Here is a 19152-nt window from a genome sequence, read left to right as displayed (position 1 = left end):
GTAATTGACGTGAGACACTTGTGGGTGTCTAATATCTGCCATTGGAGACTAAGGAGAAGAGGACCTAGCTTTCCTTAGCTTTGTATTCGATGTTATTTTTGTTTAACCTAGTCTTCGATAACTACGCAGCGAGTATACATAATGGCTAAGGCTCCGTTTGTTTGCAGGAAAGTAGTTTCCTTTTGGAAAGTGAATTCCGGGGAAAGTAAATTCCTGGAAAGTGAATTCCGGAAAAGTATTTTCCGATGTTTGGTAGTGTTATGGAAAATGAACTGGAAAATACTTTCCAGTGTTTGGTTGTGTTATGGAAAATGAACTGGAAAATAATTTATTAATGAATTAAATTTTTTTTCAAGTTTATCTAATATATATAAAATATTTAATATAAAATAATTTAATCACTTACAATTGTCATAACCCAATTTTTGACCTTTTTATTTTTATTATTTAAAAAAAAAGATGATGAAAAAATAAAAATAAAATAAATGAAGGATTAATTAAAATTTAGGTTTAAGGGCAACATGATTGGAAGTTTTAAAGATTTAATTTAAACTCTTGACTAGTTTAATTAAATTAAAATCAAGGGTTTAACTGGAGAATTGATTTAATTAAAATTTAGATTATTTTAATTAATGAAATCAAGAGTTTAATTGAAGAATTAATGAGTTTGAGGAATTAATTAAACTTTGATTTAATCAAAAACCGAAAGCAAATTTATAATTCACTTGGTACAGTTGGCAAGCGAATTATAATTCACTTGACACAGTGGAAAGTGAATTATATCACTTGCTACAGTGCAAGTGAATTATAATTCACTTGCTACAGTGCAAGTGAATTATATCACTGACTACTGTGGCAAGTGAATTATATCGCTTGCCACTGTAGCAAGTGAAGGCGCACGCCGAAAGGAAAGTGTTTTCCTTTTCTAACAGAAGGAAAACACTTTCCTTCGAGCACGTTATTAATTCTAGGTGGATGAAATTCAGTTTCCTTTTATTATTTTTCTTTATCGCCGCCAAACATAGGAAAAGCAGGAAAGTGAATTCCAGGAATTCACTTTCCTGCAATCAAACACGGCCTAAATGAGCTGATCTACAACGAATTCCTCGTTAAATCACTCTCTGTAACTGACAGAGGGCTAAAAAATGGCATTCTTCATATATACACCAATAAAAAAAAATCATACACGACTATGCAACCTCTGGTTAGACAATCTATGACGGACCAGGGAGACGCTCTCCCCTTTGGAGATGAAACAACAGCTGCTGTTGGAAGTGATGATATAGCCAGAAGATTGCTTAACTTCAATTCCATTCTGAGGATTGGTGTTGAAAGAAAAGAATGATTATCACACGGAAATTCGTGCTGTATTTTCCTTCAGTCTCCTCTCAGCTGCTAGAGCAGCAGCCACGGACGGGGGCAGATGTCTTAGGTTTTCAGTTGGTTTTCCATCACTTTCTGGTACAGTGGACGGCACTGTTGCGAATAGGGACTCAACATCCTTAAGGGTTAACAAAGGCTGATCCTGATTCTTCGTGTTCCCACTTATGAATGAACTGGTGCTTCTACTTCTGTTCAGTTTATATATGCTCTCTTCCACAGTGTCTTTAACCTAATAACATCATAGAAGAAAAGGGGATAAATTTTGTTGGAACAAATATAGACTATAAAGCAGAAATTCTAACAGATGACATGAATTTTCAAAGTTTCGGACAACAAGCAAACTAGAAAGCATGAGATTGAAGAATTACACACGTGCACAAATTCACAAAAAGGAATGAGATTGAAGAATTGTTAATAGAAAACCCTCACGCTAGTCCTTAAAGAGTTCCTGCATGCTCCTTTTTTTCATAGCATCAAATCTTTTCTATATAATCAACTAAAGAAGGAGTGTACATTTAAATTCTGAAACAAATATAAAAGGCTCCATTCGAGCAACAATCGGATGGATGACATGATAAGGATTATTATAAGTCTAATCTAATTAGAACATCATCAGGAGGTGTTAACTGACAAGTAGTCTAATATGACTAATGGGATCACAACTCAATCAGTGCTGTTGCTGTGTTGGTTTAGCTGATTTGGGGTCTGTTGCTAAGTACTCTTCTGTGGTTTCTGATACATGAGGCGAATCAGATTACAGAGCTTGAATTGCTTTGCTCGTTGCTAGACGATGCTGTTTGGTTTTCTTTGAGAGTTTGGTTTTCTCTGCTTCTAAGTTACAGCAGCTAGATCTCCTAATCATTGATATTTATGCGTGTCACTCGCTATATGAGAATCCAGTATGTTTTGCTGAGTGTTATGTTCGGGAACAAATATTGGGCCATTAACCTTTTCAAGCAATGATGGAGTAGGAGTGCAGTTAAGAACACGCCCTAGCTGTTTGACAGAATGTTGATGAAGATGATAGTCATTTTAGTGCTGCTGCTTGTAACAACCCAGGAGGTGGTGCTAACCAGAGAAAGCTAAACAATAATGTTGTAAGCATAGAAACAAACAATCAAAAATCCCTAAAAAACTCAGAATGCTCCCCTCCAAAAAACCTCCCCTTCTGTCTATCCTCCCCTCCCCTGCTACTCAGGTCTTAGCAACCTGCTTCAAACCTCCCCCTTACAATCCAACCCACAAACCACCTGCAAATGCCCTCTTAAACATACACAACACCGCCCGCTTCATCCTGCCACCCTGAACTTTTTGCAACCTATGTGTTACACAAACAATAGCCAAAACAACAAACACTTACCTAAAACAGCTCTCACTCCCTCTGTCTCTACTAAGTTTTATTTTGAACGTTTCCGTCTTGGCTTGATTACCAAGATCTCAAAAAGGCTTTTTCAAAGATTAGTCCTGTCACCAACCTTTTTATTTCCAGGAAAAAAACAAAACGAGGGTGATGGTTTGGTTTTGTATCTTTCTTCTCCCATTTAGAAGATACAGACCTTTGTGATAGATTGAACCTTGTATGGTTCGACTCTTTCAAAATTAGTGCAAACCTAGCAAGATTTCAAACACCTACAGATTCCAAGGAAAAGACAGTCCTCTCCACGAAATCAAAATCCCACCCAAACTAGCCCTTAGAAACAACAGGACCTTTGTTGAAGCTCTTTTGGTCCAACAACCATCAAAGAAGACTGTGATGTATGAGTCTACTCAGGATGACAAGGAATGGCTGTTGAGAAGTTTAGTCGGTTCTATAGCCACATAAGTGGACTATGCAAAACTGGAGCATATGGTTTTGAAAACTGTCAAGAAGGCAATTGGATTTCGCTTCCTAGGAGCAAGCCAAGCAGTTATCACCTTTACAGATAGAGAGACTATGGAGAAAGAGTTAACAAACAGTAGCTCTGCCTTGGCAAACTACTTCTCTAGTATCAAACCATGGAAGAGGGCAGTAAAAGCAGTAGATAGATTTGTTTGGGTGTCTATTATGGGACTTCCTCTAATTGGCTGGAACCGAAGATGTATTGAATCCATGGTTGAAGATGCAGGCAAGATGATTGGTTACGATATTACAAGTGTGAGTCAAGGTTCACTTATGGGAGTCAAGGTTCTTTTGTGCACAACCTCTTTCACGACTTTAAACAAACAACTTTCACTGATTTTAGACGTAGAGGAATTTGATATATCAGTCATGGAAATGAAGCCAGGTTTTAGCCCCCTGCTTACCACAATTAAATACTCAATGGATACATCAGGCACTGAAGAATCAGATGAAGAGTCATGCAGTAAAATCACACCTCCAGAAGAGTTTCCGCTGGCCAATATAAATGAACCAGAAGCTGACCGAACCTCAACAGAGCAACAGGACAAAGACATGCAAAATGACCCCTCTCTCATTCTCTGCACAAGATACACTGAATCACTCAACAACCTAGACCAAACTGACACAACATACAAAACCTTCTGCCTCTTTCCTGAAACTAAGGAAACACATAAGCTACAAGCAAAAAAACCAGCAACTGCACATCGCCTCTCACCAATTGTCCTCTATAGAGCCATGCTACGACAACTTTAAGGAAAAAATACAAGTGGCAGAAACAGCTACAAACAACTCAGAAAGACTCAGCAGCAATATCCTTTTCGAGAGTGGGCCTCAATAAAAAACAAACACAAACTAAAGCCTCCTTAATCCAAGTTACAAGGCCTACCCCAAAACTAACCAGACCCATGATACTAGCCCAAAGCCGGAGCCAAAATACACATCAGCAATCTTTCTCTGCCTTCATACGTGACCTAGCAGAACCACAAGAAGTAGTGGAAATGGAGTTGGAAGGAAAGATGAAAGATAAGAAGCTTAGAAGTGCTAGAAGGGTTGCGCCTAAATCTTCTTTCAACAAAAAGAAGAATGTGTTGAAAGTTAAATCATTTGCAGCTCATATACCTAATGGAGCACCCAACCTTTTTGCAATGAAGGTAACCAGCACCCAAAACAACACACCTCTATAAGACACCACACCATCCCCTGTTATTAAGTCATCCGGCATTGGAAAGAACCATAACTATGCCTCCACGGATGATGAAACCAGTGTCATGCATCTCCATTTACCACCCCTGCTGAACCCTCAAAGCAACCCACAAACCTTTTCAGACGCAACCAATGAAAAACGCAACGAGAAAAGCAGCAAAACAAGAAAAACTGAAGTTGTTGCAAGCCAGTGGTAGTGTTGCTAAACACTATGGAGGAATTGTGATTCTTCCGACTCCTTAAACTTCGGGAATCCAACAAGGAAATATTCGGTTTCAGATCACTTGTACGAAGCATCAAGACAATGGGTTTGACAGTGAAAAGGAGACTCAAGAAATGATACAAGATGCTGTGGCTCTAGGTTTGGGAAACCCACAAGAACTAAAAGGGTTCAAAGAAGGAATAATGAGAAACATTGATAGAGAAGTTGATGAGTGGACATCAGTTAACCAGTTGTAAGTTCTCTATCCTGATAAGTCTAGCCTGCCTTGGTTTTTTGCTATTTTTATGAATATCTTTGCTTGGAACAGCTATGGTTTATGGTATGTCACACAAGCAAAATTCAATCCGGAATAGGCTTATATAAACAATAATATTGGCATATGTTTTCTTTTTAGAAACAAAGAAAAATAAAATGTTGTACTCCTTCATTAGAAATCTGTGGAATATTGCAAACTGTCAAATGGGCTTTTCTAGAATCTATAGGGAAATCAGGAGGGATTATAGCAATGTGGGGTAGCTCTGTCTTTGAAGTTAGCTCGGTAGAATTTGGGGGGCAGTGGATCAGCCTATGCGGCACGCATATTCCCTCTTCCTTTAATTGTATGATAGTTGGTGTATATGTTGCATCTTCAGTGAAGGAACATGCTGATCTATGGGAAGAAATCACCACTCTTAAGTTTGCTTCGAACTTACCATTGGTGGTGCTAGGCGACTTCAACGAAACTCTACCACGCTCATGAGAGAAGTAGTGGTCACCTCAATTCATCAGGTTCAACTTCATTCCGCAAATTCATATCAGACTGTGAACTGGTTGAATTCAATTTGCAAGGGCATCGGTTCACTTGGTTTAGGGGTGGTTCTATGAGCTGCATTGACAGAGCTTTCGCTTCCCTGGATTTTCAGCTGTAGTTCCTGTCTCTATCTCTCTGCCGCTACCCTAGAGGGATGTCCGATCACTGTCAGCTGCTTCTCCAAAGCCCGGAGGTAGACTGGGGGTGGAAGCCGTTTCATTTCATAAACTGCTGGCTGTCACACCCTTCTTTCTTAACAGATTTTGAGGGCCCTCTGTCTGAAAGCTTCAAGGAATTTCTAGGTTGAGTTTAGTTTGATTAAGAAGCTGGGGAACATGGGAAAAAAAGCTGAACAGTGAAAAATCCACCTTCGGGGATCAAAATCTAAAACTTGCAGACATCCAGAACTCCATCATAACACTTGAAAACTTAAGCGAAGTGCGTCCCTTGTCTGAGACCGAAAAAACAAAGCTCCAGGGGCTGAATTCTGAACAATGGGAGGTTAACAGAAGGGTGGAAGATATGTGGAGGCAAAAATCTCATCAAAACTGGTGTAAAATGGGGGATAAGAACACTAGTTTTTTTTCACATATCAGCAAGTCTAAGGAAGGGCCGCAACTACATTAGTAAGATTTAACATAATGGTAGTCATCTAGTCTCCTCAAATGATATAAAAGAAGGCGCTGTCAACTTCTTCTCATCCTTGTTTCGCAAACCAACATGTAAAAGAATTGAAATGGGAGGCTCAGGGTTCTCTAAATTTTAGAAGCCAAATCAATTTGGCTAGAAAGACCACCTTTAATGGAAGAAGTGAAGCAAGCTGTGTGGGACTGTGATGGTTCCAAAGCCCCTGGCCCCGATGGTTTCACCTTTTTTTTTCTATAAAAAGGTATGGAATATCATCAGCTCAGAGGTTTTTATGCTGGTTATAAGTTTTTTCAGAACTGGTAAACTTCCAAAGGGTATCAACTCTTCTTTTGTAACTTTGATTCCGAAATCAAAGGGGCCGAGCAGATTCTCCCATTTTCATTCGATAAGCCTGATTCACGGGCTATACAAAATAGTGGCAACGCTACTGTCCACTAGGCTTCGACATGTCATGACAGATGTGATTAGTTTAACCAGTCTGCATTTATTACTGGGCGTCGATTTCTAGACGGGTTCATTATAGCAAATGAAGTGTCCATTGGTGTCGCAGCATGAAAGAAGCATGGCCTCTTATTGAAGGTAGATTTCCATAAAGCCTTTGACTCAATTTTATGGGAACATATTGACACAAGTATGGGATACATGGGTTTTGGCTCACACTGGAGGAAGCTGATATTCGAATGCTTATCCACTTCAAAATTAGCCATCTTGATAAACGGTTCTCCTAATAGAGAATTTAGTTTGGAAAGGGGTCTCAGGCAAGGGGACCCACTCTTTCCATTCCTATTTGACATCGCAGTTCAGGGATTGACAGTTTTATTCAATAGGGCATAAGCTTCAGGTTACTTCAAAGGCTTACAGACTACCCCAGGACATTACTTAACTCATTTGCAATATGCCGATGACTCTCTGATTTTTTTGCCAAATGATTTTCCCTCTCTTCTACATGCCAAGAGGATACTACATTGGTTTGAGATCATTTCCGGACTAAAAGTTAACTTCTATAAAAGCTCACTAATAGGTATCAACTTGGACAACGACTACACCTCTAGCCTAGCGAACTCAGTTTTCTGTCGTAGTGATACTTTCCCGGTTAGGTACCTTGGACTACCTCTTGGAGCCAATCCCAGCAGACTCTCTACTTGGAAACTAGTGTTATCCACTATCAGAGCAAAGCTACTCACATGGAAAGGGAATTTTTTGAGCATGGCGGGAAGGTTATGTCTAATTAAATCAGTCTTGAGCTCTCTTCCTCTGTTTTACATATCAGTTTTTGCTATGCCAAAGGGTGTTACTAAAGCTATCTCTTCTCTAACCCGATCTTTCCTTTGGAAAGGAAGCTCCACTTCTCATGGCCTTTTTAAGGTGGCTTGGCACAAGGTAATAAAGGATAAATCTTCTGGTGGTCTTGGGCTGGGATCCATCCACAACAAAAATCTGGCTTTGCTCTTTAAATGGCTATGGAATCTAGACAATAGAGTGGCAGGAGGCTGGCAAGAACACATTCTTCTAAAATACCGACCTCACTTTATAAATGGTATCCCTGAGTTTGCAGGTTCTTTATCTCCAACTTGGCATGCATTGTTTCGGCAATCTTCTCAACACAAAACATAGCCAATCTTTACATGCAAATGTCGGGTTCAAGTGGGTGACGGGAGGAAACATCCGTTTTGGACTGACTCTTGCTCGGCTCTGCAACCACTCTCCAGCTCTTATTCCCCAGACTTTATAACCTCTCCTTGCAGCAAAACACCAGCCTTGCAGATATATACAATTTGACAGATACATCTTTAAACCTATCCTGGAGAAGAACCCTTCGGCCTCGTGAGATCTGCCAGAGGGAGAGCTTGATCGTAGAGGTGCAGCGTGGTCTCCTTTTCTCAGATGGTGCAGACTGTAAGTTATGGAAATTTCATAGCTCTGGCATGTACTCAGGTCAATCAGGTCGCCTCTTCTTTGATAGTCTATTGGCCACTGAAAACAATCACTCCCCTACTCTGCTATGGAATGGTTATGCCCCCCCAAAAGTGGATGTGTTCATTTGGCTTCTTCTTCATGGCAATTTGAGTACAAGAAGTTTTTTAGATGAGAGGAGAATCATTAATTATGAGGAATCTCACTGCCCATTATGCTGCAAGGAAACCGAGACAATTAATCATCTTTTCCATTGGTGTCCTATAACATGGTCTCTTTGGGGTCGTTTCTTGAAATGGTTCAGGTGCTTAGGTTGTCTGCCCAAAGACCCAAATCAAAATCTACAGGAATGGTCCGGATTGATTAATGGAAATTTTCAGCGACGTGCTATTACCCTCCTCTGTAAAGGTCTGTATTGGTCAATTTGGATAGCACGCAACAGCCTAATCTTCGAATCCAAGGCTCCTGATTGGGATATGATTTTTTATCTCACTTTTCACCGTTTGGCTTTTTGGTTGAAGTCCTCAGTTACAAATTTCAGCTATACAGGCTCAGATCTTTTTAGAAATCTTGAATGTATTATGAACTGGACTAACTAATTAAGTCCCTCTTCACTTTGGCCGTTTCTTTCTTTATATTCCCATTGTATTCTATCTTTCGTTCAGCCCCACCTACTTGATGGGGCTGCTCAATTAATATATAATTATCTCGTTTACTATCAAAAAAAGAAAGAAAGGAAAAACGATAATGAAGCTGAAGACGATATTGCATTTTATGCCAAAACCCATAGACTTCCTGCTGCCATCACTGCATCAACGCAATATCAAGATTCGTCCGAGGAAAGATCAAACAAAAAAATTGATGCAAGGAAAGATCGGAGATGGAGATGGAATTTATGTCCCATATTTTCCACACCTTAAATTAGGAAACGGTCCCATTAAGAAGATTTTGCCATTTACGGCCAAAACCCATAAATTTCTGGTTTTTTTTAAATTTTAATTGGTTTTTTTACAGTTTGGTTTTTCTAATTATTTTTTATCCAATTTTCCTTGTTTAATCGGATTTTTAGTTTTTTATTCACCCCTAATCTCACCTGTAACAATAAAATCTTTATGGAGTGGGAATAGATCCCAAAGTTTCTTAATCATATATAGGAAACATAATGACAGTCTTAATGCTGTCTGAAAGTTGCATCACCCTGAATCAGAGAGCAAACCATTTGGTACGCAATGGAAAGGACAAATGATAATGAAGCTAAAGACGATAGACTGACTTCCTGTTGCATTTGATGGTAGGGATCTCTCGGCGCCATTTACGGCCAAAACCCATAGACTTCCTGTTGCCATGACTGCATCAACGAGATATCAAGAGTCATCGGAGGATCAAACAAAAACTTTGATGCAAGGAAAGATCGGAGATGGAGATTAATGTCCGATATTTTCCACACCTTACTAGAGAAAACGGTCCATGAAGACGATAATGCATTCATGGTAGGGCTCTCTCAGTGCCGTTATGGCCAAAACCCATAGACTTCCTGTTGTGGACTGCATCAACGCGACATCAATAGTCGGCCGGGGATACGACTAACCTCTCCTTTCATATTGTGTTCCAAATGAGATTTGACAAGTTTTGAAAATTTTTTTTGTTTAAAATTAATTTTTTTTTTATGTTTTTGGATTCGTTTTAATTTATGGATCAAAAATATTTTTTAAAAAATAAAAAATATTATTTTAATATATTTTCAAATGAAAAATATTTTGAAAAATAATTGCTACACACTTTCAAACACTTATTAAATATATGAAGTCTGAAAACCAAATCCCATAGACTTGCTAATGACCATGAATTATTATTTTACCTTTACATCATTGGGTCCTAAACTACTAGCTCAAAAGATCAAATAAAAAAAAATTGATGTAAGGAAAGATCAAAGATGGAGATGGAGGGAACAATTCCCTTCGTCTTTGGAATACACCAACATACATGAACTATTGGTATTTCTATCGGTGTGAAGTTCTATAAACAGTGCCAAGGGAGGAAACAGTTCCCTTAGCCTCTGGAATACACCGACGAACACTAACCGTCGCTATTTCCATCGATGTTATACATAGTGAACAGTACCAGGGGGAGGGGAACATTTTCCCCCATCTCTAAATATACCGATGAACACTAATCGTCGGTATTTTCATTCGTGTTATGTACAATGAACAATGTCATGGGGAGGGGAACAATTCCTTTCAACTCTAGAATACACCAACAGACACAAACCATTAGTATTTCCATCCGCGTGAAATAGTGTCAAATGTCAGATTGTATTTGTATTACCTATCTATGCATCCTGCAAATACTTAAATTGAAACCTGCAAGCATAACACAATAACACAAGTTCACATAACAATAATAAAATAAATATTTTTTTGCAGATAATCTAATCAATAAATATTACATTATAGCTTGTGGCATTACACTTTCGTGTTTTAATAGTTAGTTAGAATTGTCTTCTTCTTTAATTGACTCGTCATCAACTCCATCACTATCTTCTATTTTGATATCATTGTTATCATCATCTTCATTAACTTGTGCTTATCCGCTAGAGCTTAGAACAACATTCAACTTCTTAGCGTCAACATCAACACAAATATTATCAAAGATTGAAAATTTGAATTTTCTTCTAAGTCAATCGATGGAGCAATTCAATATAGTTCAACCAACTCACTTACTTGAAAGACATCATCTCCCACATTCGAGTCATCATTCTTATCCTGAACAACCTTGACACGACCCTCGGTTTTTGGTTTTCAATATGATAACCAATCAACTCTTGAACAATCCTTTCTATAGAAAGAGGTATGTGTGTAATAAACTTGTTAGCATTACTGGGGAAAAACAAAGACATTGTTGACACTGCATAGTTTTAAGATCCGGCTCAATCTAAGACCCGGGTTCCGGGTTTTGACCGGGTCTGCCGAGTCACATTTTGACGGTAGGGCTCTCTCGGCGCCATTTACGGCCAAAACCCATAGACTTCATGTTGCCATGACTGCATTAACGAGATACCAAGAGCTCACCGTGAAACCATTCAAGTGCATTATTTTTGGTAGTTGATTAGTACTTAAAAGTGCATTATTTTTTATCTAATTTTTCCGGTTTAATCGGATTTTTAGTTTTTTATTCACCCCTAATCTCACCGGCGACAATAAAATCTTTATGGAGTGGGAATAGATCCCAAAGTTTCTTAATCATATATAGGAAAAGTAATTATAGAGTCTTAATGCTGACTGAAAGTTGCATCACCCTGAATTAGAGAGCAAACCATTTGGTACGCAATGGAAAGGACAAATGATAATGAAGCTAAAGACGATAGACTGACTTCCTGTTGCAATTGATGGTAGGGCTCTCTCAGTGGCATTTACGGCCAAAACCCATAGACTTCCTGTTGCCATGACTGCATCGACGAGACATCAAGATTCGTCCGAGGATATGACTAACCTCTCGTTTCATATTGTGTTCCGAATGAGATTTGGCAAGTTTTCAATTTGTTTTTATTTAAAATTAAAATTTTTTTATGTATTTGGATTCGTTTAATTTATGGATCAAAAAATAATTTTGCCATGACAGTACAAGATTTCACAGTTTTATCGACAAAAATATTCCGTCGGTGTGTAACTAGGAGTTTGTCGGTAAATTATTTACCGACTATATTACCGACGGAATCCGCTCGTCGGATTCCCTTTTGTCGGTGATTCCACATTCCGTTGCTATATCGGTCGGAAAAAAAAAACATTTGCCAATGGTTTTACAGACGGAATATGCGTGCCAAAAAAAAAAAGTTTCCCAATTGAACTATACCGATGGAATATACTCCGTCGGTGATATAGTGTATGACCGACGGCCATTATCCGTCGGTAAAGTTGTCGGTGAGTGTTTGAAATACCGACCGAATATATTCGTCTGTAAATTTGTCGGTCAGTTTTGGCAGCTACTGTTTAATGCCGACAGATTAATTTCATCGGTAAAGCTATCGGTGAGTGTATGAAATACCGACCGAATGTATCCGTCTGGATATTAGTCGGTAATGGTGGCAGCCACTGTCAAATGCCGACGGATTAAGGCCGTTAGTAAAACCCTTTGTAAATTTTTTTAAAACAATTATTTAGACTACACAATATAAAATGATATAAATTAATGGTAATAAAAACCAATTATGCAAATAAAATTTATATTAAGCATCAAAAACAAAAAATCAAAGTTAAATAATATTCATTACAAAATGAATGTGTTTCAAAAAAATATTAAATGAAATTTTAAAGGTAAATAATGTTTATGAAAAATTAATATAAAGGTGGAGCTGGAGGAGGAGGAGGAGGAGGAGGAGGAGGCTGGCGGTCATACGGCTAAAAAAGATTAGGCGCACATGTTCCACCTTGTGCCATGTTCATGACCATTTCACGAAGCTGTTCATAGGCTGCTCCTTGTTGTTCAGACTCCACTCTGTGTTCTTTGAGTTGTGTGTGAAAACCCTGGAAATTTATAATTTAAATATGTAGATATGTAAACTCTCATGTAAACGTAAGACTGAAAGTGGTAATATTTCAATGAGTGATGAAAACCAAGATTAGAAATAATAGATAAATAATGATATATAATGGAAGAGATGACCTCTATAAAATGAATTTTGGTTTAGAATTCATAAGGACAGAGAAACTGGTAACGTGTTTTGATGGATAAAATAATGAGAAAAATAACAAAATATTTTTAGGAAATAAGTGAGGTAATAAAGAATGCATTATAATAAATGATAGTGCAATGAAAAAGGGTAGGACTGAAGGTGCAAGCACCGATTAAACTCAGTGACGTTATTTTGAAACGGTAATAAGCCCGATAAATAAATAAAGGTGGAAATCCTAAAATGAATACATTTCAAAATAATAAAACGATCGTAAAGGTTTAGAAGGATAATTGATATGATTTTTGTTTGTGAAGATTGAACAAGAAAAATCTAGATTGTTTATAAAAAGTCATGAACTAAACAAGTTTATATTAGGAAGCAGAATTCTCAATCCAATCGTAGGATCGGGATGAAATTTTGCATGAAGTCTATTAATATGTTTTCCTACCTTGGTTAAATATCTCATCCCAATCGGAGTTTGGTAAAGACTAACGATTTAAGCAGAAATAAACTAGATAGTTTACATGAAAAATAAAATAAAATACATAAAGGCATGAATGAGGGACAAAATTGTAATTATGGAAAAAGGTGCCTATAAAAATGCAAAGGCCACCAGATTAAAAAAAAAAAAAAAAAAAAGAAGAGAAAAGCGGATAGAGAGAGCTGCAGATTTTGGAGTAAAACCAATAATACTCCGGTGGCCATATCTCAGGACTCAACCGTTGGATCATGCTAAGGTTTGGATATGTTGTTCTTATTACACTAATCTACTAACTGAACGGAGGGATTGGAAGGAACACACTCCATTTGACATAAAGCATCATCGGAAATGTCCTGAAAAACAAAAAGGAAATGCACCTGCAGGGCAGTTTGGTCGCCGGCCTATTTCTCTCTCTTCCACCGTTGGATCATGCTCATTCTTGGATATGTGGTGCGCCTAGATGTGTCCTTCATTCTGGACGGTGGAGATCGGAAAACATTTCTCCGGCAAGGTTTCATGCATGTTGAACAGTATCTCGCCCATGTTTAGGTAAGCTCGGTTTTCTTCAGATCTAGGGCGATTTAACCATTGGATCATTATGATTTTTAGATATATTATGAACAACTATATGATATGTAGTCTGACCGTTGGGTTTGAAACAATAATCAGAGGTTGATGACTTATTACCTTTTGAATCTATTGCTAGTTTTGACAAAATGTAGTAAGCTTGATTAAATGCATGTTTTGATGAAATTAGAATTGTGTGGGTGTAGGTTTTATGGAAGATGTAATGGTAAAATATGTTCTTGTTATTGAGATTATTATAGATTAATTGTGTATTCTTTATATGAGGGGAAGTATAATTATTGTGTAAGAATAGTAAGGAACATTGCTATATGAACATGTTGATTGAATACAAAGCTAACTTGTTGGTTGTGTGGATATAAATGGGGTGGAACCATGAAGAAATTGAAATGAAAGAAATATGGAAAATAAAGCATATTTAAAGCTAGCCATAAGTATTTTTGGCAAATTGATTAGTTAATGAAGATTGTCATGGATTCCAACTAGTGGGGTGAAATTGTTGTGGTGATAATGATCTAAGAATATTAATTGTTAAGGTTTGCCGCATATGTTTAATCGCACGAGGAGAGAGCGAGAGAAAATGAATAGTTCATCATTTTGTTGTATTAATAATAATATTAGGAGAAATCCCAAAAGGAATGAGTTTCTTATTTTTGGTCTAATCTTTGCTATATTATAGAGGTAGGGAAATTGTTTGAATGTTTTTGCTTTAGAATTGGGTTGAATTTGTGATTTAATTATGCCAAATGACCTTGGATGATGTTGTTTTTTGCAATGAAAATAAGTTGGAAGTTGAAAAGGATTTCCAAGGAATGAAAATCCTCGTTGTCCAAAATTTTAGCTATAAAGGAGGGGCTATTATGATTGTTGATTGTGAGCCTTAAAACAAAATAATTTGGAGTTGGTTTCTTCATAAAAGTTGTATCTCTATGTTTAGCCTTTCATAGAGATAAATCAATCCCAAAACTGAGTTTTACAACTTTAGATATGATTTAAGACACTAGATAGTGTTCTGGGTTGGTTAAGCTTAATTGATCGAAATTAGACGATTTTTAATCATTGCTTGGAATTGCTGTTGAGTGATGTTTTGATAACAAAATTATAAGAATGAATATAAACATTAAAATGAGTAAGTGTATGAGATCTTAAAGAAAATTCCTTGTGATTAGTTTGAGAATACTAGTTGAATGAGAATTAAATGAAGATGTGATGTTGGTTGTATTGTTGATAAAAATTGAATCCCTGGTGGTACAGGGAAAGCTGTGGGGACCGGACAATTGCATGGAGTGGCAGCACGTGCACCTATTTTAGGTAGGTGATTCATCACCTTATTTTGTAATTATCAGTTTTTCTTAAATATCTGTGTTGTGTGTTTAATTGATGTTAAAAGAATGAAACAAATGAATAAGTTGAGTGATTATTACAAATAAGAACTATTGGTGAGTTAAGAGAAAGTGCTGAAAATTATTTGGCTAACAAAAGAGGTTAGCCGGGTGCTGGGTAATTCGAATGGAATTACCAGATTGATTTTGGCAACCAGGATGGGTTAGCCAGATTTCTTGGGTAATTAAGAGAATTACCGGGTTTATTGGTTAACGAGGAAGTTAATCGAATATAGGGTAATTCGTATGGAATTACCGGATTGATTGGCTAACAAAAGAGGTTAGCTGGAGGCTGGGTAATTCGTATGAAATTACTAGATTTATTGGTAACCGAGGAAGGTTAACCAAATGTGTGGGTAATTATATGAAATTACCAGAATTATTGGCACTCGAGATGAGTAGCCGGATAGTTAAGTTTTGAAGAGATTGTGTGAATTAATTTATTGAAGTTAGAAGTAGTAAATTCTAAATGTTACGAGTAAAATAATTAATATATGACTAAGATATTGAGTAAATTAATTAATGTGGTTATTGGATAGACACAATGACTTGGAGATTGGAGGGGAATTGATAAATAATTGGTTACCATAGTGTTGGTGGCTAAGGATGCTTAGTGACCGTAGTGTCGATAACTAAGATTGTGTGCGAATGATACTTGGCAACCGTGGTTACAATGCATATGATGTTAATAAAAAATAATAATGAAAGGGGTTCGGCACGAATGGAAGAATCAAATGGCATTGATTAACCATTCCGGGTCGAGAATAGTTAATGATATCAATAGGTCACATTGGTATCGACAACCATTTCTGGTGTGATTAGCTACTCCAAGTAAGGAGGCTAATGATGTCAAGGGTTCTTGACATCGATAAGTTTGATGGTAAACCAGATATGAATAAGATTTGATTAACCATTCTAAGGAAGGAATAGTTAATGATAATGATCGGTTGTATTGATATTGACATGTGAATGTAATTGATTAGTCGAGCTCGATATTAGAAGACTAATGATACTAATGAGATTTATTAGTTTCAGTGATTACCTTTTAGCAACAGATTCAGAAAGGGAATATATGGATTAGTTATTCCAAAAGAATGAGATAAACTAATGATACCAAGAGAGGAATATCTTGGTATTAAGTGAGAATTGATTTATAAGAAGATGGTGTTCGCAAACCGTTAAGTTGTGTTGAGATTTTCAAAATGGAATTGTTTTTGGCAAATGAGATAGGATATTAGATGGATATTGGTAATAGATGGAAAATATATGTTGTAAAAGAGGTTTATGCCTAACTTTATATATCAAAAGAAATTCCGTAGAGATTATTGTTTGCCATTGTTATTGCTTGTTACTATTTTCTTATAATTACGTGTACATGTTAATTTCTATTTTCAGGTCCATCAGGGTCGTGTCAAGAGTGATACTAGTTTAGTTGTCTTTTGCTTTTGACCATGTAAATTAATTGTAAATTAAAAGACTTATCTCCTAAAACTTGAGATGTAATATAAATCTGTAAATTTGAATGTATGTCTTTAATCTAATGGTTGAAACTCTTAGTACCTTTTTGACCATGCATGTTTATAATTGAAATTGAATCTTTTATTTGAACTACATTATATGATGTTATTGAATAAGATGTGTTATGTTGATGAGGATGAGTTGGGTTGAGACCCAGGATGATTGGGTCGTAATTGAGTTATGAGGAGATGTGAGATATTAGAAGTGTAAACAGGGTATATGTCGATAACTTGGGATCTCCTAGTATAGGGGAGACTCTGCCGAAATTTTGGTGGAAATTTTGGTGGAACCTGTATATCAAAAAAAAAAATTACCTAAAAATTTCCAATGTATCACGAAAAAGAATGTAGAAAATCGGGGTTGTTACATGTGAGTATGCCACTCTTTGTTATTCTTTGAGTTGTGTGTACGTCTCCGATAGGTGGTTATACTTTTCGGTGAGCTAAGCCGTGTGTTGCTGCAAGGCCACGAACTCCTTAGATTGGGAGCTCGATATTGATTGGGAGCTCCCGACCGCAAGTTGTCGGCCGTAGTGTTGGAGAGCCCGTAAACCCGATTTTTATTGGGTCCACCTGACAATCCAGCCTCCATCCACAAATCCGGATCGAATTCCAGATGGGTCAAATGATCGTCCCGGTATCTCTCCCTTAACCGATTATTATAGGTCTCCTGAAAATAAAAAAAAAGTAATCATCATATTCAATTCAATAAACATAATAATAACTTACAAAATAAAATGGTTGAACAAACATAGCACAAAATGTTGAGCATGGCTATCAACGAACTGTTGCGCCCCCTTTTAGCGGTCTTGACTCTGCACGTGCGTCTCCACAAACAGCTCCATCGGGCTCGGCTCACGTCCAAGAGACGTAGCCTATAATGAAAAAAAATTATTAACAACAAATTAATTGAATGATATATTTAATTTAAATTAATCTTACCATCCGTTTCGCATGTGCAGCAAATGGAACGGAGCCGCCGGTGTGTGTTGTCACCGAGCCATGAATTGGCCGATTCCGGTTGCCAGCACCGGACTGTGACCATCGTGTGAACAGTTCAGATGTCACGTGCTGAAGATAGTGTGGCCATATATCTTCCGGGATGTATATCGGTTTGATATCCCTCCAAACCGCAACATCGTTCCAGCCTTGTAACCCCTTATCCCTCGCTGTTTTTTTTTGCTTTTTTTTTTTGGGCTTCGTACCAAAAAATCACGCAACCTACTTCACGCAAGCAAAAATTACATTTTAAAAATATAAATTTTTTTCTAAAAAAAATGTTGTATTGTTTTCGATGTTATCTAGTTGCCACATTGATATTCCCACACCCTCCTCACAACAGTGTTATGTTCATCGTCCCAGCAAAATAGATTCTATGTATAAAAAAAATAATTTTTTAAAAAAAATAATACTTTATTGAAAATTATATTAAGAATTTATTAGAAATAAGCTAAAAACTATATATTAACACGAACCTCAAATCTGGAAAACCACGCATTGATTTGAGGCATCCATTCAAGATGTCTGGATATCTGACTCCATTGAAATAATGGAATCTCCATTGACGATTTAAACACTGATGATATTACTCGGGCAGCCTCAATGTTTGTGCACCTGAAAATAAATGAAATAGTGATTACTTCATAAATTACGTTTTAATATATTTTTTTAAAAAACTAAAACCTTAACAAACTTACATTGAAAGGTCGTCCTTCCATTATGCCTCGTACTTGCGGGTAAATTGATTCCACTGCGAAGGCACGCCGCCTCTGCGCTGTGAACCAACGCTGGAAGAAGCAGCATTGGTTTACGGCGCAAGTGGTGTAGGTGCCTCACCTAAGGAAATATCATCATCGCTGCTAGACGAATTTGATGCGACCAGACGTGAACGACCAGCTCTGGTTTTCATTCTGCACATCTACCCAATTTTATATAAATAATTATATAATTAAATTCAAATGTTAAAAAAAAATTTGACAGCACCTCCTCTATACTGATACTACCCAAATTCACAAACCTGCAAATATTAACAATAGCCACAACCAATTGACCCAATCTATACTAATTATTCCAATATATTCAATTACTAATCCTAAGGTAAATTCAACATTAATAATTACAATTCAACAAATTATTCAATAATTATGTCAATACAACAATAAAATAAATTCAATAAATTAAAAAAGAATTATAGCTTAACAATTAAAATTAATGGAAACAATTAAACACAAATCATGCAATAATATAGAAAAATTACTAATTATTCCAACATATCCAATTACTAATTCTAAGATAAATTCAACATTAACAACAAATATTCAACAAATTAACTAATAACAATTATGCCATTACAACAATAAAAAATATTCAATAAATTAAAAAAAAAAACTATAGACTTTAGGGAAGAAATATGCATACCTTAATAATGTGTTGAAATCAAAACTTCATCTACATACAAAAAAATACACCAAAACAAAA

At 36.7% G+C, this 19152-nt stretch overlaps 1 long non-coding RNA gene across 1 annotated transcript; it reads left to right on the top strand.

Moving 5' to 3' along the window:
* The first annotated feature begins 13065 nt into the window (after positions 1-13065).
* LOC118056594 (uncharacterized) lies at positions 13066-17026 on the top strand. Its single transcript, XR_004688824.2, has 3 exons — positions 13066-13739; positions 15030-15086; positions 16553-17026. It is a non-coding gene; the product is annotated as an uncharacterized lncRNA (long non-coding RNA).
* Positions 17027-19152: the final 2126 nt, after the last annotated feature.

Source organism: Populus alba, chromosome 19, assembly GCF_005239225.2.
Source record: "Populus alba chromosome 19, ASM523922v2, whole genome shotgun sequence".
Classification (NCBI taxonomy): domain Eukaryota; kingdom Viridiplantae; phylum Streptophyta; class Magnoliopsida; order Malpighiales; family Salicaceae; genus Populus; species Populus alba.
Note: the sequence above shows the minus strand (reverse complement) of the source record. Positions and strands in the feature narration are given on the sequence as shown.